Consider the following 23,400-nt stretch of genomic DNA (forward strand, 5'->3'; position numbering starts at 1 on the left):
GTTTGTTAGTGGGCCTTTCTGTCTGAAGTTTAGTCTTTAACAAGTGAAATGCATGCTCAATTGGGTTGAGATCAGGTGACTGACTTGGCCATTCAAGAATATTCCACTTCTTTGCTTTAATAAACTCCTGGGTTGCTTTGGCTTTATGTTTTGGGTCATTGTCCATCTGTAGTATGAAACGACCAATCAGTTTGGCTGCATTTGGCTGGATCTGAACAGACAGTATGGCTCTGAATACATCAGAATTCATTCGGCTGCTTCTGTCCTGTGTCACATCATCAATAAACACTAGTGACCCAGTGCCACTGGCAGCCATGCATGCCCAAGCCATCACAATGCCTCCGCCGTGTTTTACAGATGATGTGGTATGCTTTGGATCATGAGCTGTACCATGCCTTCGCCATACTTTTCTCTTTCCATCATTCTGGTAGAGGTTGATCTTGGTTTCATCTGTCCAAAGAATGTTCTTCAAGAACTGTGCTGGCTTTTTTAGATGTTTTTTAGCAAACTCCAGTCTAGCCTTTTTTTTCTTGATGCTTATGAGTGGCTTGCACTGTGCAGTGAACCCTCTGTATTTACTTTCATGCAGTCTTCTCTTTATGGTAGATTTGGATATTGATATGCCTACCTCCTGGAGAGTGTTGTTCACTTGGTTGGTTGTTGTGAAGGGGTTTCTCTTCACCATGGAGATTATTCTGCGATCATCCACCACTGTTGTCTTCCGTGGGCCCCCAGGTCTTTTTGCATTGATGAGTTCACCAGTGCTTTCTTTCTCAGGATGTACCAAACTGTAGATTTTGCCACTCCTCATATTGTAGCAATTTCTCGGATGTTTTTTTTCTGTTTTTGCAGCTTAGGGATGGCTTGTTTCACCTGCATGGAGAGCTCCTTTGACCGCATGTTTACTTCACAGCAAAACCTTCCAAATGCAAGCACCACACCTCAAATCAGCTCGAGGCCTTTTATCTGCTTAATTGAGTATGACATAGCGAAGGGATTGCCCACACCTGTCCATGAAATAGCCTTGGAGTCAATTGTCCAATTACTTTTGGTCCCTTTAAAAACAGGGTGGCACATGTTAAGGAGCTGAAACTCCTAAACCCCTCATCCAATTTTAATGTGGATACCCTCAAATGAAAGCTGAAAGTCTGAACTTCAACTGCATCTGAATTGTTTTGTTTAAAATTCATTGTGGTAATGTCTAGAACCAAAATTAGAAAAATGTTGTCTCTGTCCAAATATATATGGACCTAACTGTATATCCATGTTGCTCTCTGAAAGATAATGTCATCCACATATCTGCTTATGCAATCTGTTGCTCCCTGACTGAAAAAACTACTGTTTTAATTTTTATGCAAATGCTCAGGGTGTGTCAAAGCACTACTCAATCCTTGATTGTAGATTTTGTTATAACAATACATAAGTTGATATAATCATTAACAGCCTTTTTTGCCAGACCAAAAGAAGCAGAAGAAGCTACTAGTCTTGCATTAGCTCTGAAAGGGTAGTATACGGTATAGGAGCAAATGCTATGTTTGGATGCTGTATGCTGTTGGCAGTCAAGGAAGATGGAAACATTTTATCTGTCACCAAAAAAGAGAAGTAGAAAACTACTCTAGGCTTTGGCTGAGAAAAAAAAACTGTATTAGCTTTAAAAGGAGTCTGTCTCCACAAAAACACAATTTAAACCAGCGCCAAAGTCCTATAAGGCACTTATCCGCTATAAAAATCTCCCCCCTGAATTTGCCTCCTCCACTACACACAACGTAAAGGAGCATTTGCGGGAGAGAGGAGAGAGATGTGTGTTTGCATGCTGCGATCCAGAAACTCCAGGGGGGCATCCAAATGCGGGGAGTGTAAAAGTGTACTGAAGCCACGCAAAAGGTTGAACCAAGTATTAGCATTTGAGAATAAAGAACATATTTTGCACAACGAAAGGACAGATTATACAGTAAAGGTATGACTTTTATAGGGATCAAGTTCCCTATATTACATTGTACTTAGTTTTGTGTTTTGGGGATGACCAACTCCCAGTGTCAAGACCCTAATTATTATTATTATTTATTATTATAGCGCCATTTATTCCATGGCGCTTTACATGTGAAAAGGGGTATACATAATAAAAACAATTACAATAATCTTAGACAATAGAAGTCGCTGACTGGTACAGGAGGAGAGAGGACCCTGCCCACGAGGGCTCACAATCTACTGAGGATAATAAAGCTTCCCCATCTGTAGACACATATACTTATATGTATCATTCAGTCACGATTTGTACTACGAAATTTGACTGTAACATGTGAATAAGCCCATAGATATAGGTTGATTGCAAATTGTCTACATGTATCCTGCTGTTGACTGATGTTTTAAATCCAGCCGAGGTTTTTGATTGTAACGTCCATGCTGTTTCCCTGCAAAATATAGTAATTGTTTAAGGAGCAGTTAAAAGGCTGCAGCAGCTCAGCGTTGTTGTAGTTCACTGGTGAATGCAGCCTAAGTGAGGTAGAGGAAGCTGCTTCAATCAGGGTCTGGGCCCAGGGCGGAGGTGGCTGCAGGGAATTATTGGTAAAGTGAAATGTAAAATGTTTCTATTTCCGGTATTAATCTTTATATGGATTAATTGCACAACAGATTACACTTATACTCAGGTTTTGGCTCACCAAAGAAAATTATGGGCTACCCATTGATATAAGGAACTTATCCACTTGTAAAATAATTGTAGACTCCAGATATATCAGCAGGAAGATCTAATAGATTATTTGTGAATCAACCAAATTCTGCCTTAGCGACAGCTCCAAAGTCATATGGCGATGTCTTCTGCTCGACTAGTGGAGCCCATTCCTTTGTCAGTGCCTGGACCCACCAAGGTTTCTCTGCTAGTATTGTAGACCTGTGTGACTCTGACCTCAGGCCCTCAGAACGGGAAAGCAATTTGTGCTCCTGTAATTTAATACTGATATTGGATTTTTTTTATATAAATGAAAACAGGTAAAGACTAGACTCCAGATTTTCTGCTCTCAGGTGTGAAAATATAATTAATAAATGTACATCAAAAGATGAGCTATGTTGTGTGTAAAAGGGTTGTTATTTATCATCACAATGTAAAATGCACACATTATTAAATTGATAGCCTAGAGTTTCTAAGAATAGTGTGCTTACATTGAAAATGCATGACAGAATGGCTAATCCTTTTTAAAGGTTTAAACTAAGTCTCCGCCCACCTTGAGTGACAGCTCTCAGTGTTCCTCCCTACTGCTGAGATCTCACAGTGCTTAGTACAAGCTGCAGTTGTCAGTCAGGCTGGGTGGGCAGGGACTGAATACACTTGGACCTAATGAGCTCTCGCTTTCCCAAAGTGCTTGCTTTAAAATCAAAATCAGGATTATTCAGCTATTCTGAGCTGGATTTTCAAAGTAAGTACAGTAGCTTCAACAGGTCTATGAGATTTATTTAATAATGCACGTAGTTTGTATTCAGAAATCTGGTGACAAGTCTGCTTTGAATATAATAGGTAATGTGTAAAATCTCTGTAAGCTGTAGCGTTCTCTGGGTTTTGGACAGTTAAAGTATTTGTATCATGAAAATTATCAACATTTCATGCTGAAATTAATACCCCCAATTTCCAAATCCTGGAGAACCAATTTATGGGCACACTTTCCCCTGCTTATCACACTGTTTCCCTCCATCATTCCCTCCTTTTTTTGTCTTTTTTTCTAGGTGTCAGATGGGGAACCTTCTAAAAGTCTTGTCTTATAGCGACCTAGAACAGTGTCCCACTTTTTTCCTTGACTTTGAACGTGAGATCATTTTATTTTTCCATGTTTTTTTTATTTTGCTTTCATTTTACTTTTATGTTGTTTTTATTTGATGTCATCATAAAGCACTGCATTTTATACTGTGATGATTCATTTGATAAGGTTTCATTATTTACATAGATGGTCCCATGCTACAAGATAACATGGGTTACTAAAAGCTAGAGAGATTTCACAAATGGCACATATACATTCTTATTTTTAACATGTCATTCTGTTTTTTTATTCTTGTGCTTAAAGTTCAGTTCTTTATACCTCTACAAATCATAAGTAATATAGGCTCTTAAAAAAACTTGAAAGCAAAATGGAAAAATATAAAATTTCCATAACTGGTTAACACCTAAGAGCAGAAATATGGCCCCTTTGCATACTCTATCTATACCTGACTAATCCATTGAAGCTAAACGTTATCTGATTTCTTTTAAAGCACCACTTCAGGTGTTCGCTTTTATTTCACTGCTGAAATGGTGGCACTAGTATGAGTTTCCTGCCCCTAGTATTATACTTACCAGTTGCTGTCTTCTTCTGCTCTCTGGGCCACTTCAGCCGTCTTCTGTAGCCTGTGATCTGCAGGATCGCTCCAGTGCTTGTTAGGGGTGAACTGGAGGTCACTTTTCAATTTAAGTCAATGAGAGCAAGAACAAGGCTTACATAGACTTACATTGAGAGCTTGTGACTGTTACCTCTGACTTATGGTGAATCAGAAGTTGGGGGTCACAGGATGGCAAATCAGGACCGGAGCAGCACTGGGAGCAGCTGAAGACAGCAGCTGGCAAGTAGAAAACTAGAGTCAGGGAACTTACTTTACAGCCACCACTCCAGCACTGAAATAAAAAAAACATGCTGGAGTGGTGCTTTAACTATCACTCTTGTTTTAAATGCATGTAAGCTCATGTTAGTAAGGACACTTTGATGCTGGATAATTATGATCCAAGGTTTATGAGCCAATTTTAGGCTTGGTCTTTTATGGTTATCATCATAACTGCCATTACTCCTGATAAGTTGGCCATACACATTCGATCGGGACTTCTCATTTTTTTTCTGTTAAAACCTCATCAGACAGACCAACATCATGCCCAGATCTCACCAGACAGGCCAAGATGACAAAACTCCCTCACCAACAACTAGGGGGCGCCTCACTGAAGAGCCTCACAGTTTGGGATGCACTGTTTTAGATAAATGTTGGCGAATGCAATATGTATGGATAACTGACCTCCTCCCAACCAGGAATGCATTGGCATGTTGGATTTCCCAAAGAGACCCTTTGATCTACCAGCCTGTACTGACATAAACATGCAGACTGACACCCATTGAATATGGAAGGGCCAGAAGATAGCCTCCGGCTGATAATATTTCCAAAAATGTTCTGAATCATCTAAACAACTTATAAAAGAGTCTAAAAGGCAAATTTAGGAAAATGACTTAAAAGAAAAATGCTCTTTGTTGCCCCAAAGAGCTGTTCACAGGGCAGCTTTTATTTTATAAAAGCACAATACCAAATCTGCATTGTAATTGCTTGCTATGGGTAAAAAAATACATTTTTTTGTTCAGTTTCATAAATCTTACTTCTGTCTTTAGCTCTTCAAGTAGTCTAACGCAAGTTGCCTAATATACAGATGCATCTCACTAAATTAGAATATCTTCAAAAAGTTAATTTATTTCAGTTCTTCAATGCAAAAAGTGAATCTCATATATTATATAGAGTCATTACAAACAGAGTGATCTATTTCAAGTGTTTATTTCTGTTAATGTTGATGATTATGGCTTACAGTCAATGAAAACACAAAAGTCATTATCTCACTAAATTAGAATACTTTATAACAATAGCTTGAAAAATGTTTTTAAAATCCGAAATGTTGGCCTACTGAAATGTATGCTCAGTAAATGCACTCAATACTTGGTCGGGGATACTTTTGCATCAATTACTGCATCAATGTGGTGTGGCATGGAGGTGATCAGCCTGTGGCACTGCTGAGGTGTTATGGAAGCCCAAGTTGCTTTGATAGCAGCCTTCAGCTCATCTGCATTGTTTGGTCTGGCGTCTCTCATCTTCCTCTTGACAGTACCCCATAGATTCTCTATGGGGTTAAGGTCAGGCGAGTTTGCTCTCCAATCAAGCACAGTGATACTGTTGTTTTTAAACCAGGTATTGGTACTTTTGGCAGTGTGGACAGGTGCCAAGTCCTGCTGGAGAATGAAATTTCCATCTCCAAAAAGCTTGTCAGCAGAGGGAATCATGAAGTGCTCTAAAATTTCCTTGTAGACGGCTGCGCTGACTTTGGTCTTGATAAAACACAGAGGACCTACACCAGCAGATGACATGGCTCCCCAAACCATCACTGATTGTGGAAACTTCACACTAGACCTCAAGCAGCTTGGATTGTGTGCCTCTTCACTCTTCCTCCAGACTCTGGGACCTTGATTTCCAAATGAAAATTGGAACTCTAGGACCTTGTGGAGTGTGTCAATGGCTGCCTTCTGGACATCTGTCAAGTCAGCAGTCTTTCCCATGATTGTGGAGCCTACTGAAACAGACTAATGGACCTTTTTAAATGCTTAGGAAGCCTTTGCAGGTGTTTTTTGTTAGTTATTGTAATTTACTGAGATAATGACTTTTGTGTTTTCATTGGCAGTAAGCTATAATCATAAACATTAACAGAAATAAACCCTTGAAATAGATCACTCTGTTTGTAATGACTCTATATAATATGAATTTCACTTTTTGTATTGAAGAACTGAAATAAATAATCTTTTTGATGATATTCTAATTTAGTGACATGCACCTGTAGTTGCAGCTTTATTTCCTTTACTTTGTCCAAACTTGCTTGATCTGCCATTAAAATCGAGGTGGCACATACATGTTTGTCTGCTTTCAGTAAAAGGCAACTTCAGGATGACTCATTCAGACACATTTAACCTCAACTCAAAGCGATCTGTGGTTGTGCAGCTAAAAGCTGGTAGGCATATAGCTCACAATACACTGCAAGCCTATTATTATATCTTCCTACTTCTAGACTTACAAGTGTTGCTAAATTTATTTTCTTGAATATATGCAATACTGTAGTTTTTTGATTTCACAAGATGAGATATAAAGCTGAATATTAATTGCAATGAAATGTATTTTAGATATTTTTTTTACCAATGCCTATTGATCACCTTAAAATCACTTTATCAATAATTTCCCCCCATTAAAGCTGGTCATAAATGTAAAGATTTGCCAACAAAACTACTTGCCAGATACCAGAATTCTTATTTCTATTTTTTATTACTTGTAAAGAAACATGCACCAAACAATATTTTTTCCCAGACATGAGATTTTTTCTTAAAGCATATCTTATAAGACTCTGTTCACATCTGATATTCTACTTGTCTGTTCCGTTATAGGAACAGAAAACAGTATAAGAGATTCCTTGCTTCAATTACAAAAATGGAAGCAGAAGGGCCCCACAGATTATTATGGGGTCTCTCCGGGTTCTTTTTTTTTAAATGAAAGAAAAAGTTCAACATGCAAGACTTTTTATCCGTTCTAAAAAATGGACACCAAATGGCCCCCGTCATAATCAATGGGGCCTCTCTGCTTCTGGTTGCATAACTAATAATGCAACAAATCACTTATTCTGTTTTCTGTTCCTAAAACAGAGCAGACATATAGAATCTCCAGACATGTGAACAGGCCCTAAGTGTTGTGTCTGTCGGTCTCATTTCAATTAGAACTGAAAGGTTTTGTACCATAGAGATAAGAATAATTGTGATGTCTATGTTTAGCTTTAGCCCAGATCATAACCAGTCATAACCATCATGTAACCCATGTCATACCCCTACAATTAGTAACATAAAAAGAGGATTTATCTATATTACATTCTTATATTCTAAACGTAAAATGCTATGGCATGTTGCTTGGGGTGGTTGGGGAATGGGTTGTGGGACCCCGCTCATGCAGGAAATAAATGGTCCTATTGAACGAATAGGGCTGTGTTGCAGTTCCCTAGCATAGCGGGTGGACAGAGAAGCCACTTCCCATAAGAATAGAGTTGTGTATGTCCAGGACATATGTTTGGCACCGTTCTTCAAATGCACTTAAAGGGGTTGTCCCACGAACAAAGTTCATTTTAATCATTAGATCTTGGAATAATTATAATTCCCACAATTGGATGTGTTTAAATAAAATGTTCCTGAGAAATGTTTTCAAAGAAAGAATCAGCTGCAATCCCATATTGTCCTGTCTGTATACTCTCTTTTGCTTCCTCTCCTGCCCAGGAGTTGTGGTATGATCAGACTGTGAGCTGATTCTTTCTTTGAGATAAAACATTGTTTAAAAACAAGCAAGGAAATGTTTTAACTCACAAAAAGAATCAGCTGTGATCCCTTGCTGTCCTTTCTGTATCCACTATTTTGCTCCCCCCCGGCCAGTAGCTGTGGTATGATCAGACCATGTTCCTGTATGGTCAGACACAGCCATTACACAGTACAGAGCAGGGGCACATTTATAAGATTATCTCAGTGCAGGAGCATTTTATTTAAACACATCTAATTGTGGAACTTGTTATTACTCCAAGATCTATTGATTAAAATGAACTTTGCTCGTGGGAAAACCCCTTTAAAGTGCATGGTTTGAACCCAGCCCTAGATATGCACAATTTTATTACACAGGTTATGTAATTGTAACGCCGCTATAGGATCTTCGTTTGCTGTTAAGGGATCTCAACCTGCAGGCACATGAAGAGTGGTTTAAATATTGTTGGAGACTAAGCAATGGTTTGGAGTAATAATAAGGTGATACTGTTTTTTTTTTCTCATAGACATTCCTAGGGTCACTTACTGATATTTTTCTGTCTTATACAGTCACAAAAAGATAAATTCTTTGCTGATCTTTGCACCTAAACCGTTACGAGTGACATAGACCCACAAACATTTACTTTTACTGCAGGTTCTGTATTGGTAACAGTATACAATGTCTTACTATGTTTGGTGCCTGCAGATGCTCAGCCTACGGAGGCAGAGACTGTAGTGTGGAATCAAGTCAACTCCGTCCTGGAAGAGGCCCAGGGAATCTTGGCTGAACTGCAGTCATACCGGGGAGCTGGGCAGGAAATACGACAGGTGAGCATTCAAGTCCTCTTGTAATTATCACTGTCTTCTGTATGAGTGGATAGCTGGAGGTGATGTTAAGGTGGCAGATATTACATTTCATCGAGTATAGCCGAATACTAAGCAATTACTTAATTATGGTGTTTGTTGCTAATTACAGTTTATTCAGTGCCTACTTACAAATAAGATAGGAAGAGTTGCCGTCCTCTTTCTCGTGCCTTCAGAAATGCTTTCAAGATATCAATATACGGTTCATTAAAATCTGGCTTTTAACAAACTGACACATATTTTACTGACTTAAAGGGAATATGTCACCAGTTTTTTGCTACCCTATTTGAGAGCAGCTTAATGTAGGGGGGGGGGTCTTTGATAGCAGCAATGTTTAACTCATTTTATTGGTTTCTGCAATTTCGATTAAAAACTGTTTTATCTGCTGCAGATCTAGCAGTTCTCTGAACGCAGAGCTCTGTATAACCCCGCCCCCACAACACTGATTGGCTGCTTTCTGTACACACTGCGCATAGGCAGAAAGCTGACATCAGTGGTGGGGGTGAGGTTAGACTACCAGGCAGCAGGCCAAGTAGTCCTCTAGTAATAATCCCCTGCTGATAAAACATTGATTTTATAAAAACTACACTAGGCAGTCACATCGCTGGAATCCGGGTCGCTGTTCCTATATTATGCTGCTCTCAGATTAGGTGGCAAAAACCTAGTGACAGATTCCTTTTAATAAAAGTACAGCATGCCTTTTTTTATTAAAACTAGTGCAAAACAAAGAAAGATGTGCTACCATGCCTAAGGTTAAATGCACACTGCATCAGTGCACTTAAACATTTTTAATATTTTAAATATCCATTCACCAGAAAAAGAACAAAAGTGTGTTCTTTTGGTCTACGTTTGACCGATATACATCTGCATATTGTTTGTGCAGCTGTATAGGAAAGACCTGCAGTCTGCGATTAACTGTAGAGCGCACAAAAAAACATATACCATACAGTATACTTATTTATTTTTAATAAATCCCTAAAGTGAAATGATATTTCGATATTTCCTGGCTGTGACTCCTGAGCATATGCACCCAACAGTGGCCATAGCCAGATTTGCATTTCTATCCATTCTTATAGTGCCACCCTACTTTATGTTGTTCTGTCGTACAGTCTTCAAATACCCTTACCATAAAGTATCTCACCATAAGTGGCACACAGTACAATCCTTAAACATCGGCTTCATACATTGGCAAGTGCAGCCATCACTATACACTGCCAAGATATTATACCTTCCACCTACTGAAGGCTCATTCAGACATTCATGGCAATCAGTCCAAGCATGGATCCCTAATGCACGGACTGACCATATCTCTCCCAACCCGACTGTGACAGCTTCATATATTTCTATGAAGTTGTCATGTTTGGGTCAAGAGAGCCATGGCCGGTTCGTGCATTAGAGTCCGTACTTGGACCGATTGCCATGAATGTCTGAATGAACCTTAAATATCAGTAAATAATATTAACATAGAGTGACCAAAGAAGAGTTCAATACCTTAAGTAATCTAATTCTATATATTACAATGTTTAAAATTAATATTAGAATTTCTTGTGTCACAGGCCTTCTCTAGAAGGAAATCTGAATGACTCCCTTTAGCATGAGAAATATATGCACCCTGCGCAACCGCACACATCATACACCAGAGTACAGCCCTGCGTGGGACCGACTGTGTATATAAGCCTGAGGCCGCATTCACACGTTCAGTATTTGGTCAGTATTTTACATCAGTATTTGTAAGCCAAAACCAGGAGAGGAACAATCAGAGGAAAAGTATAATAGAAACACGTCACCACTTTGGTATGTATCACCCACTCCTGGTTTAGTGTTACAAATACTAATGTAAAATACTGACCAAATACTGAACGTGTGAACGTGGCCTTCAGGTGGAGGGATCAATGTATTCTAGTCTCAGTATCATGATTATGTTCTCCATTGTAATACTGTGCATGCTGATCATTAGGACTATTTCCTTCATATTGATTGGTGTATTAGCTAATGCATTTATATGGATAACGTATAATCATCTCACTATTCTCATCTTCCTGTTCTAGGCCATCCAGAACCCATCAGATGTGCACCTACAAGAGGAAGCATGGAGAGCTGTCTGTCCTCTAGTAGCTAAACTAAAACGCTTCTATGAATTTTCTCTACGACTTGGTAAGTTGGTTAGTACTTCATGTTAAAAAAAAATAAATATTGCTAAAAGTGTAATTCCAATTTGGAGAAAATATTATAGCGCAGAAGTGTGCACAATAATCTTTTTCTGAAAATATTGTATTGTAGATTCAGTCTTGGGTCCATCCCGAACATATTTATGTAGTAGGAGACAGAGGTATCTCTTAGGCTCCTGTGTCCATTAGGCTAGCCTACATTGTAGAACATAATGTGATTCTACAGCACTGGACCTTGTGCTCCTGCGGTCGGTGGAGACAGGATCTGCTATACAGGTTATTTGGAATAACATCAATTGGTTTTCAATGTAAATGCACTGAAGCAAAATGAGTTAGTAATATCCTTTAAATTAAAGAAATAAATAAAAAGAAGGAAAGAAAAGAAAGTGAACAATCTGAATGTATAATGAAAGTTTAATTATAGTATTATATTGCGGTAACTTACTAATATTCCAAAATGCAAACATTTCCTTAAAAGTTTAACATTCGCTTTTTGTTCACAGAAAATGCATTGCACAGCCTTCTAGAAGCATTAACATCACCCCCATATGCTCCGACACAGCACCTGGAGAGAGAGCAGGCCCTGGCCAAACAGTTTGCCGAAATCCTGCACTTCACCCTCAGCTTCGATGAGCTCAAGGTATGAAGGAACTGATCACAATGAAGAAATTTTTATTTTTATTATTTGTATTTATTCATTAATATTAGGTCATTTCACTTTTGTAAGGAATTCATTAAAGTGAACCTGACAGCTGATATACGCTGCCCAATCCCTAGTCAGCGTGTATCAGACGCTGACTCCATGATTTCAGCCATATATGTTTAACTCTTAAGCACTGCAGCCTTTCAGAGAAAAACATGGTTTGAAAGCCACCGGGAGACTACTTGGACAGGTGAGTCCCTGATAGCTTCTCCCCACCCATTGCTTTGGAGTTACCGGTCTGTCCCAGCGTACATGTATAGGGAGAGACCTATCACTCCAGGGCAACCGGCAGGGAGAATCTGTTGAGGATCCGCCTGTCCGACTAGTCTCCCGTGTGGCTCTGTCCCGTTTTGGCGGCCATTAAACTATGTTTTCTCTGAAACACTGTTTCAGAGTTAAACATATATAGTTGGAATCATGCAGCCAGCCTCTGATACATGCTGCCCGTATTAGTCTTTAGTAAATGCACCTTAAGACATTTCAGGAGAGCCGTTCCTCTCTAGGTACTTACTTCAATGTAATCACTGTAACCTAAAATGATTTCCCATACAGCATATTTCTCAGTATTAACCATTATTACTCCTTTAGAGTATTTTTCTCATATTATTTACTAGCCTCACATATAATGTACCTGTTCTTTCCCCTTAGATGACAAATCCCGCAATACAAAATGACTTTAGTTACTATAGAAGGACTGTGAGTCGCAACCGGCTGAACAATTTCCAGGTAATGTCCAACATGTTAATGAGCGGTTCAGCTTAAAGGGAATCTATCACCAGGTTTTTGCTATCCTATCTGAGAGCAGCATTATGTAGGAGCAGAGGCCCTGAATCCAGTGATGTATCACTTACTGGGCTGCTTGCTGCAGTTTTGATAAAATCATTATTTATCTGTTGCAGATCTAGCAGTTCTCTGAATGCTGAGCTCTGTATAACCCCACCACTGATTGGCAGATTTCGGTGTACCCTGTGCATAGGCAGAAAGCTGCCAATCAGTGGTGGGGGTAGGGTTATACAAAGCTCATGAATATGGAGAACTACATGGAAGCAGGCTTACTAGTTCTCTAGTGATAATCACATGCTGATAAAATAGTGATTTTATCAAAACTACAGCAAGCAGCCCAGTAAGTGATACATCACTGAAATCAGTGTCTCTGCCTCCACATTATGCTACTCTCAGATTAGGTGCCAAAAACTTGTTGACAGATTTCCTATAAGTATGTTATTATTTCTAAAGAGTTTTCTTTGTCTATCAGGTGGACTCTGACTGTGATGTGAACAATGAGATGGCCAATCGCATGTCCCTGTTTTATGCAGATGCCACTCCTATGCTGAAAACTCTGAGCAATGCAACCACTAAGTTTGTCTCTGAGGTGGGCACAATGAGTACAAAAGCGATGACTATTAATATTTCATTGCAGTAAATTGGGATCTACAGGGATTATTTGCAAACAGAAAAGTGTTGTAGGTGGATATATAGGTTGTAGTAGATATATAGGTTTCCCGGGAGTGAGTGATGTATGTACTAGCTGGCATACCTGTGCTTATGGCCTGGGCACATAAGCTGATGACACTTAATATACTTATTGTAATTCCCTTTAGAACAAGTCTTTGCCGATTGAGGACACAACAGACTGCCTGAGCACAATGGCATGCGTGTGCAGAGTCATGCTGGAAACTCCGTGAGTACTCAGACATGATCTTGTTATGAATGCCAATAGTCACAAATATGTAGCATTTACATTCTCATCCTGTCACTGCAATCAAAAACCTGATTGATCCCCAAATAGGCTAAGGTCCCATTCACACGTCCTAGTTTCACGTGCATGTTCTAAGTTAAAAGCCCTGTAGCAGTACAATGGAGTTTCACATTTAAATTTAAATATTTTAATTATAATTTAAAATTTCAGGAATTTTTTTCAATAAGCTTTGTATTTTAAACATTGCATCATTTTCAAAATCTGTCTTTGCTTTCAATGATTAAGGACATTTCTGTTAACATCCAGAGAAACCACACACACCTAAGGGGCGAATTCACACGTCCGTGAAACACGTGTACGGACAATGAAGCATGGATTTGACGCGGGTCTCGCAATCTGAACTCAACAGCCACATATATGCCTTTGAGGCTGCCAAGTGCACCATTGTCCGTACACGTCTGAATTCGCTGACACGAGCGATGATTCTCTCTTCCGAGAGAATTGGATTGATTATAGTAATGACACTTGGTTCAAACTCTGATCATAGTGTCAGCTCACTGTGATTCGATTCTCTTGCATGAGAAAGTCGCAGCACAGGCGCGGAGAAGATATCTCTCCATCTTCTCCATTGTGTGAGTCCATGGATGTCGGATTGCACTCTGATGACATCCTAGTGCAGTCCGATATTTTACATGTACCCAGAGATTTGTATAGGTGCTTGAGATCTGATTTGCAGAGCCACTCACAGCATGCTACAATTTTTTCTCATTACCAAACGGCATGAGAAAAAAATAGCAGATCTGCACTGCCTCATAGTATAACATTAACCCCTTTCTGACGTGTGACCTAATAGTACGTCATGGTTACCTGGGCCGATTGGCGTAATGATGTACTATTAGGTACGATCGCTGCCGGGTGTCAGCTGATTGTCACAGCTGACACCCGGTACTATGTGCAGGGAGCGGTCCTGCACCGCTCCCTGCACATTAATCCCTTCAATGCTGCGATCAAAGTCGATCGCAGCATTGCGGGGGCAAGGGGAAGTGATCGCAGATACTCACCTCTCCTGCCGGCGTCCAATGCTGTGTGCCGCGGCTCCCAGATGTTGCCATGATGACCCGATGTCGTCATGACAACATCCGGGTCACCAGACAGTAGGAAGATACTTTGGTCATGCATAACCAAAGTATCTTCTCCTTCTGCAGCAGTGACCGCCTGTATAGCACAGGGAGCTGCTGCTGCTCTCTATGCTATACAGGCGATCTGAAAATAAAGTGTGAAAGTCCCATAGCGGGACAAGGTGTAAAAGTAAAAAAAAGAATCAGAATGTGAAAACAAAAAAAAAGTGTAAAAATATTTTTTTTAAAAATGAAAAAAATAATCCAAAAAAATAAAAATATATTGTACCCATAAATAAATATTATTGTGGAAAAAAAACAAACCAATAAAAGTACCCATATATGGTACCGCCGCATCCGGAACGACCTGTCCTATAAAACTGTTCCACTAGTTAACCCCTTTAGTGAGCACGGTAAAAAGAAAAAAAAAAAACAAAGCAAAAAAAAACATGCTTTATCATCATACCGCCAAACGAAAAATGCTATAAACCGCGATCAATAAGACGAATGCAAATATAAATGGTACCGCTGAAAACGTCATCTTGTCCTGCAAAATACAAGCCGCCATACAGCTCCATTGCCCAAAAAATAAAAAGTTATAGCTCTCAGAATAAAGCGATGCAAAAAAAATATTTTTTCCATAAAATAGTTTTTATTGTGTAAAAGCGCCAAAACATAAAAAAACAATATAAATGTAGTACCGCTGTAATCATACTGACCCGAAGAATAACTCTGCCTTATCAATTTTACCACAAGCGGAACGGTATGAAAAAAAAAACAATTCCGGAATTGTTGGTTTTTGTTTATTCTTCCTCCCAAAAATTGTCACATGCCCAAAAATGGTACCAATAAAAATGTTAACTTGTCCCGCAAAAAACAAGCCGTCACAAGACTCTGTTGGCTGAAATACTGAAAAATTATAGCTCTCAAAATATGGCGATGCAAAAACTAGTCTTTGCAAAAAAAAAGTGTCTTTTAGTGTGTGACAGCTGTCAGTCATAAAAACCCGATATGAATCTGGCATCGCTGTAATCGAACCGACCCGAAGAATAAAGCGGTCTAATCACTTATACCGCACGAGGAACGGAGTAAAAAATAAACTCTAGGGTTAGGGTTGTGCTAGGGTTAGGATTGGGATTTTTTCAAAAGTAAAGAAAAAAAAATGATGACGATATGGCGACTAGTGAGCGCAAGTGTTCGCTACTTGAGTTCGCATCAGGTGCTTAGGTATGCACCGAGTATCGCGGGTGCTGGAGTGACATGTTCGAGTCTCCTCCCCATATGTTTTGCAGCTGTTATACAGCCAAAAAAACCTCGCGGGGATTGCCTGCCATGCACGAGCGATCCCTGCATATTGTTTTTTTTTGGGTGTCTAATAACCGTGAAACATGTGGGCGTGGACTCGAGCATGTCACTTGAGCACCCGTCATACATGGTGCATACCTGAGTACCCGATGCAAACTCAAGTAGCGAGCACTTGAGCTCAAGACTAATGACAACTTATTCAATATCATGACCTAATGTTATAAAATTCTGTGTCGTACCTCTGGGTTTAAAATGTTCACTATACCCCTTGATAAAATCCCTGAGGGGTCTAGTTTCCAAAATGGTGTCACTTGTGGGGGGTTTCCACTGTTTAGGCACATCAGGGGCTCTCCAAACGCAACATGGCGTCCGCTAATTATTCAAGCAAATTTTACATTCAAAAAGTCAAATGGGGCTCCTTCCCTTCTGAGCCCTGCCATGCGCCCAAACAGTGGTTTTCCCCCACATATGGGGTATCTGCGTGCTCAGGATAAATTGCACAAGAAATTTTGGGGTCTATTTTTTCCTGTTACCCTTGCAAAAATAAAAAAATTGGGGTCTAAATTAACATTTTTGTGAAAAAAGTTAAATGTTCATTTTTTTCTTCCGCATTCCAAAACTTCCTGTGAAGCACCTGAAGGGTTAATAAACTTCTTGAATGTGGTTTTGAGCACCTTGAGGGTAGCAGTTTTTAGAATGGTGTCACTTTGGGGTATTTTCTGTCATAAAGGCCTCTCAAAGTCACTTCAAATATGATGTGGTCCCTAAAAAAATGGTTTTGTAAATTTTGTTGGAAAATTTAGAAATCGCTGGTCAACTTTTAACCCTTATAGCTCCCTATCAAAAAAAATTTTGGTTCCAAAATTGTGCTGATGTAAAGTAGACATGTGGGAAATGTTATTTATTAACTATTTTGTGTGACATCTCTCTCTGATTTAAGGGCATGAAAATTCAAATTTTGAAAATTGCTAAATTTTCGCCAATTTTTTTTCACAAATAAACGCAAGTGATATCGAAGAAATTTTACCACTATCATGAAGTACAATATGTCACAAAAAAACATTCTCAGAATCAGGGGGATCCGTTGAAGCGTTCCAGGGTAATTACTTCATAAAGTGACAGTGGTCAGAATTGTAAAAATTGGCCTGGTCATTAACGTGCAAACCACGGGGTAAAGGGGTTAATCTGAGTGTTATCTGATGAAAAATCAGATCGCACTCATCCGAGTTATACGCTAGTGTGAGTGAGCCCTAATACTAAGCGTTTGTTCAAATTTTTTCCAAAGTAATCTTTTGTGAGCGAATACTACAGTCTGCAATGGCATATTGTAATATAATGGATGGATTTATTGCAGCTTACAGAGAATTGCTTAGTTTTGAAAAGCACATTTTTTTTCATCCACTAACAGCAAGCAAAAATCTTAAAAATTGGGAAACAATTAACATTTGTCATGGGCAGCTGCTCCCCTTTTTGTAGATCTCTAACTTATTAGGCAATATAAAATAGATGTGAATTGACATTAGAAGGCCGGTCCTATTAAGAAAACAGCTTTCACATTCCCTATGAACATCACAGAGCAAGGTCCCCCTTTTAGGAACTTCCTTTTAAAAGCAAGAGCAGAGAGCCGCCTCAAAGGGACCCCCCACACATAATCTTTTCTCCTGCAACATAAGTTTTTGCTGCCAGACCACACAATAGGATCATTATGTAAGATGTCATTCATTACACTTTTGTTTCCTTCACGCAGAGGGTACCGCAGCAGATTTACCAGCACCGAAACACTTCTGTTCTGTATGAGAGTGATGGTTGGTGTTATCATTCTGTATGATCATGTGCATCCTGTTGGAGCATTTGCAAAAACCTCCAAAATTGATGTAAGTATATGACATTTTGCAGTTCACTTAGAGCAGGATAACCAAGTTTATTTTATTTTTTTTTCTCTGGACAACTAATCCAAAAATGACAGACAGCCAATATACAGACTCATTGTAAAACTATAATCATAAAGTTCTGGATGGTCAGTAATGCTGATGTAAACCCCTCATACATATTAGATTAACGTCGACCGAACACGCCGATATCCGCAGTATAATGGGGGCCCCAGACAGATTATGTCAGGGCATGTGAGATTTCAGACTGCCGATTCTTTTGTTTTCCCCACCATAGATGTCTGGCAGCGGATATCTCATAGAGAACACAAGAGAGCTCCTGTGTATGGGAGGGACGGCCGAGATAGCTGCCGACCAAACAAGTGGCCGAACCATCGTTTGGCAGACAGACATCTATTGTGTATGGGGGGCTTTAGAAGGGTTGTAGACTTGTTAAATTATTATTACCTTCACTTCCCTAAAAAATGGAAAGATAGGTAGTACCTACCATACACAGTTCCTCCCATTTTTTACTGAGGGTCCCATGGACGTGGATTGTACTGTATCCTTTTATGCACCCTGATTTTTTTTATACAGAACTATATAAAGGTTTTTTAGTGGCATGCACCATCAAAAGCTGTTTGTATAAAGCTTTTCTCCATCTTTATTGCTTCCAAAGGAGAATAGCTCTGTTGATATGGCACACCAATAGACTGTGCACTGTGCAGTAGTACCTGGCACTCCATGTGCCGCTGTACAGCCTCTGTGCCAGGCGTATGCAGTTCTGGCCTGCCTGGCATTGTCCTGTTCAATGCATACATTTCTGCAGTCACATAAATATGTTAAGTTTGCTTTTACCATTATTTGCAACTCTGTGGTTTAGCGCCAAATTAATCATGAGAGTGTAGCACCGCCATCAGTTTATCACTGTATAAGCTGTTCATAGACACTACAATGAAAGATAGTTTTAAGCATATGTTTCCGGTGATGGGAATTTGTTCCCACATTCATCACTGGATTGGGGCATGTTTTATATTTTTCTTGGGCATTATTAATTAAATCAATTATCTTAGATAGATGCACTTGTGCGGGAATGCATATTAATGATAATGCAGGGGTGGACATTAGGAGAAAAGGGGTCCTGTGCAATAATTGTGTATGGGATCCCACCCTAAGGCCTTCTTCACATGTCCGTGTTTCCAGTACGTGTGGCATCCGTTCTTTTCACGGATGCCACGCATACCCATTATAACGTATGCTGCTGTGCACATGTCCGTGTTTTCATATGGACTGTCAAGGGCCAATACAAGTCTATGGGTCCGTGTAAAACACGTACAGCACATGGATGGCATCCGTGTGCCAACCATGTGCCATCAGCGTGCGGTATGTGTTTAACATTGCAAAGTATAGGACAAGCTTTGTAATTTCTTTTTCACATGCCATACCAGAAAAACATTGATGACACACTGATGGCTCACTGATCCAAAACACTGATGACACACTGATGGCTCACTGATCCAAAACACTGATGACACACTGATGGCTCACTGATCCAAAACACTGATGACACACTGATGGCTCACTGATCCAAAACACTGATGACACACTGATGGCTCACTGATCCAAAACACTGATGACACACTGATGGCTCACTGATCCAAAACACTGATGACACACTGATGGCTCACTGATCCAAAACACTGATGACACACTGATGGCTCACTGATCCAAAACACTGATGACACACTGATGGCTCACTAATCCAAAACACTGATGACACCAGTAGTGTTTTTTCCGATACCAGTTTTATATGGACGTGTGAAGCAGGCCTAACGGAGACAGCCAAGTGCTGTGCTCGATGATACCCAGCAGTCTCATTGAAAATGAATAGGACAGAGGTGCACATGCTTAACCTGTGCTCCATACCAGATGGGATTCTTCAGAGCCCAGTTCTCAGAATCGCTGTGAGTCCTTGCAAGCGGACCACCAGCAATTAGGAAGTTATCCCCCTGGTACAAACACTTTAACTTCCTGGGGCCATAAGTTACCTAATGCACTGGTGGGGCCCAAGTACAATGATCTTTTACTTCTAAAATATTGTTAGAAAGGGCCCCCTTCTCCTCCACAGGTTGCACAGGCTATATGTCCGCACATGATGTAACACACATGCTGTATACAGGGAATATATTAGAAGTCTGGTCGCAAACTGATATAAGTATTTTCAGCTCAAATAATCAAAAACATATACACTTTATTAATATTTAATTCATGGTGCATATGGCGACAAACACATGTAAGAAGAAAATGTATCAATCTCTATGGTGTCCCTAATAAATATGTATGTGACTGTGATGCTGACAGCGCCAGAATTATAATGAAATGATTTATGTTGCAATTTATTACTTACAATATAAAACACTAGTTCTTATTATACCAAGCGTCACAGAAATCAGTGATAAAGCATATATGGTTGAGGGATCTAATGAATGGAATTACTGGAGCATGTGAGTGATGTCAGATACGTGATTGATACTGGGATTTCTTACCGTTCATCATTCCGGCAGTGTCAGTTTGGAAGTAACTAACCTGCTACTTGAGAACTATCTGAAGATGCTGCATGTAGTGTTACTGACCTCCCTCACATGACCGGAAAGGAGTCGCCTCCTGCTGGCTTCTGTTGTATCGGTCATGGGTTTCGAGATCGGATCTTATCAACATAAGGCTATTTTAACACTTGCATCATTGTTCAACTTTACTCTTTACTACAACAGAACTCATGGACATGATTCATTATTTGCGTGCTTTTCTTTTTTTGGCTTGAGTCTTTTGTCCTTTGTCTTGTGTTATTGACATTTTTTGCTCTAAATTCTTTAAAATGAGACACGCTCCTAGTTCGTGAATTTTGCTCAAAATAAAAAAGTGTTCTTTATTTTTGTCTGTTTTATTATAATCTAGAGCAGGGGTCTCAAAAACGCGGCCCGCGGGCCGCATGCCGCCCCTCCGGCTGCTTCTTGCGGCCCGCAGGCACAGACCCCATAACTATCGCGGCTCTCTCCAGCCGCCGCCGACATCAGCGTTGTAATGCAGTGTATTGCCGCGCAGAGACCGGCTCTCTGCACAGCAATACCAGTGTCAGCCGTCGGCCTATCAGAGGCATGGGAGACCATGTCTGCATTATGGGGGACCATGTCTGCAATATGGGGGACCATGTTTGCAATATGGGGGACCTGGATGGGGGACCATGTCTGCAATATGGGGGACCATGTCTGCAATATGGGGGACCTGGATGGGGGACCATGTCTGCAACATGGGGGACCATGTCTGCAATATGGGGGACCATGTTTGCAATATGGGGGACCTGGATGGGGGACCATGTCTGCAATATGGGGGACCATGTTTGTAATATGGGGGACCAGGGTGGGGGACCATGTCTGCAATATGGGGGACCTAGATGGGAGACCATGTCTGCATTATGGGGAACCTGGATGGGAGACCATATCTGCAATATGGAGAACCTGGATGGGAGACCATGTCTGCAATATGGGGGACCTGGATGGGAGACCATGTCTGCAGTATGGGGGACCTGGATGGGAGACCATGTCTGCAGTATGGGGGACCATGTCTGCAGGATGGGAGACCATGTTTGCAGTAGGGGGACCTGGATGGGAGACCATGTCTGCAATATGGGGGACCTGGATGGGAGACCATGTCTGCAGTATGGGGGACCATGTCTGCAGGATGGGAGACCATGTTTGCAGTAGGGGGACCTGGATGAGAGACCATGTCTGCAGTATGGGGGACCTGGATGGGAGACCATGTCTGCAGTATGGGGGACCTGGATGGGAGACCATGTCTGCAGTATGGGGGACCTTGATGGGAGACCATGTCTGCAGTATGGGGGACCTGGATGGGAGACCATGTCTGCAGTATGGGGGACCTGGATGGGAGACCATGTCTGCAGTATGGGGGACCTGGATGGGAGACTATGTCTGCAGTATGGGGGACCTGGATGGGAGACCATGTCTGCAGTATGGGGGACCTTGATGGGAGACCATGTCTGCAGTATGGGGGACCTGGATGGGAGACAATGTCTGCAGTATGGGGGACCTGGATGGGAGACCATGTCTGCAGTATGGGGGACCTGGTTGGGAGACCATGTCTGCAGTATGGGGGACCTGGTTGGGAGACCATGTCTGCAAGATGAGGACCAGTTCAAAAGGTGTATAGAAAATAAAATGGTATCACTAAAAATGTCACTTTGTCATGCAAATAATGCGGCCCCCCAAATTAAATGTTTTTCCGTGTGCGGCCCATATGCCCAGCTGAGTTTGAGACCCCTGATCTAGAGCAAAAAGTTGCATGCTTTGTTAAAAAAAATATCTGACATACCTAAAAACACTCCGATGGATAACAGGAGCAAATTCGCGCCCCTTTTTGAAAAGTCGCAATTCATGAATCAGCCGAAAACATCTGGAAACCCCAAAACTTGCTCTTAATGGTGAACATAATAAAAAAAATAGGCAAAAACCTAGAAAACAGACTTTAGAAAAGGAGCAAATTAAAATAAGAACTAGGTGCAAATTAATAACAGGCAAAAAGCTCCAGAAACTAGTCAAAAAAGGCACAAATGCAATAATGATATCTCCTAATAAAAACACAAGTCAATTCAAGTAAAAACTTTGCCTTTTTGTATTTTTTTTATTAAGGTAAAGCTCATTGTCCATCTGGCTGGCTGTTTTTTTTTAACTTGCTATAGAAAATAAGTTTTAAAGAAGTTGTCCAGTACTTTTGATAAATGCCCCAATGTCACCCAATGTATTTACCTTGGGCCCATAAGTGTTTTTGTAATTACCTTGCTGTGTCTTTATTGCCTGTGAGCGGCGCTATAGCAGGCTGCTCACAGGCATTACGTGACCCGCGGCTGCAGCCTCCTCTGATGTCAGGTCAAGTGAGGCATGACATCAGTGACGCGCTCCCCATGGTGGATGCTGGGCTGTGGGCGTCACACCCAGCATCCACCGTGTGCTTTCCCAATGAATGAGGAGTGGAAAAGCATGTGGTGAATGCTGGGTGTGATGTGCAGGGTAACCCCGCCAACAGCCCATCACTCACCGTGGAACACAGCACTGGGTCAGCGGATGTCAGAGCCAGCTGCAGCCGGGGTCACGTGATGCCGGTGAGCGGCCAGCGATAGAGCCGCTCACAGGCCATAAAGACACAGCAAGGTAATTACAAAAACACTTATGGGCCCAAGGTAAATACATTGGGGCATTTGTCAAAAGTACTGAACAACTCCTTTAAGGCTCATTGTGAAAGTCATATATTGGGTCCATTTCGAGATTCCTTTGGCAAAGGTTTCCTTTTTTCCCTCTATTGGTGTCCACCATTGATGTAAAAAAAAAAAATAGAAAAAGCTATGGAATAGGGAGCTCAGATACAATTATGTGAATATTCTCATACAATTTATTTATGCTGGTAATCTAAATCTCATTTCAACATATTCATTATCTTGTTTATAGATGAAAGGCTGTATCAAGGTGCTAAAAGACCAGCCATCAACAAGCACAGAAGGTCTACTGAATGCTCTCAGG

The 23,400-nt window shown here is 40.6% G+C and overlaps 1 pseudogene; it reads left to right on the forward strand.

Annotated features, from left to right (window-relative positions):
- LOC141215509 (CYFIP-related Rac1 interactor A-like) overlaps positions 1–23,400 on the forward strand; it is a 136,422-nt pseudogene that overhangs the window by 111,742 nt on the left and 1,280 nt on the right.

Source organism: Phyllobates terribilis, unplaced genomic scaffold (genome assembly GCF_046119375.1).
Source record: "Phyllobates terribilis strain yellow unplaced genomic scaffold, ASM4611937v1 Scaffold_2__4_contigs__length_985480577, whole genome shotgun sequence".
Taxonomy (NCBI): domain Eukaryota; kingdom Metazoa; phylum Chordata; class Amphibia; order Anura; family Dendrobatidae; genus Phyllobates; species Phyllobates terribilis.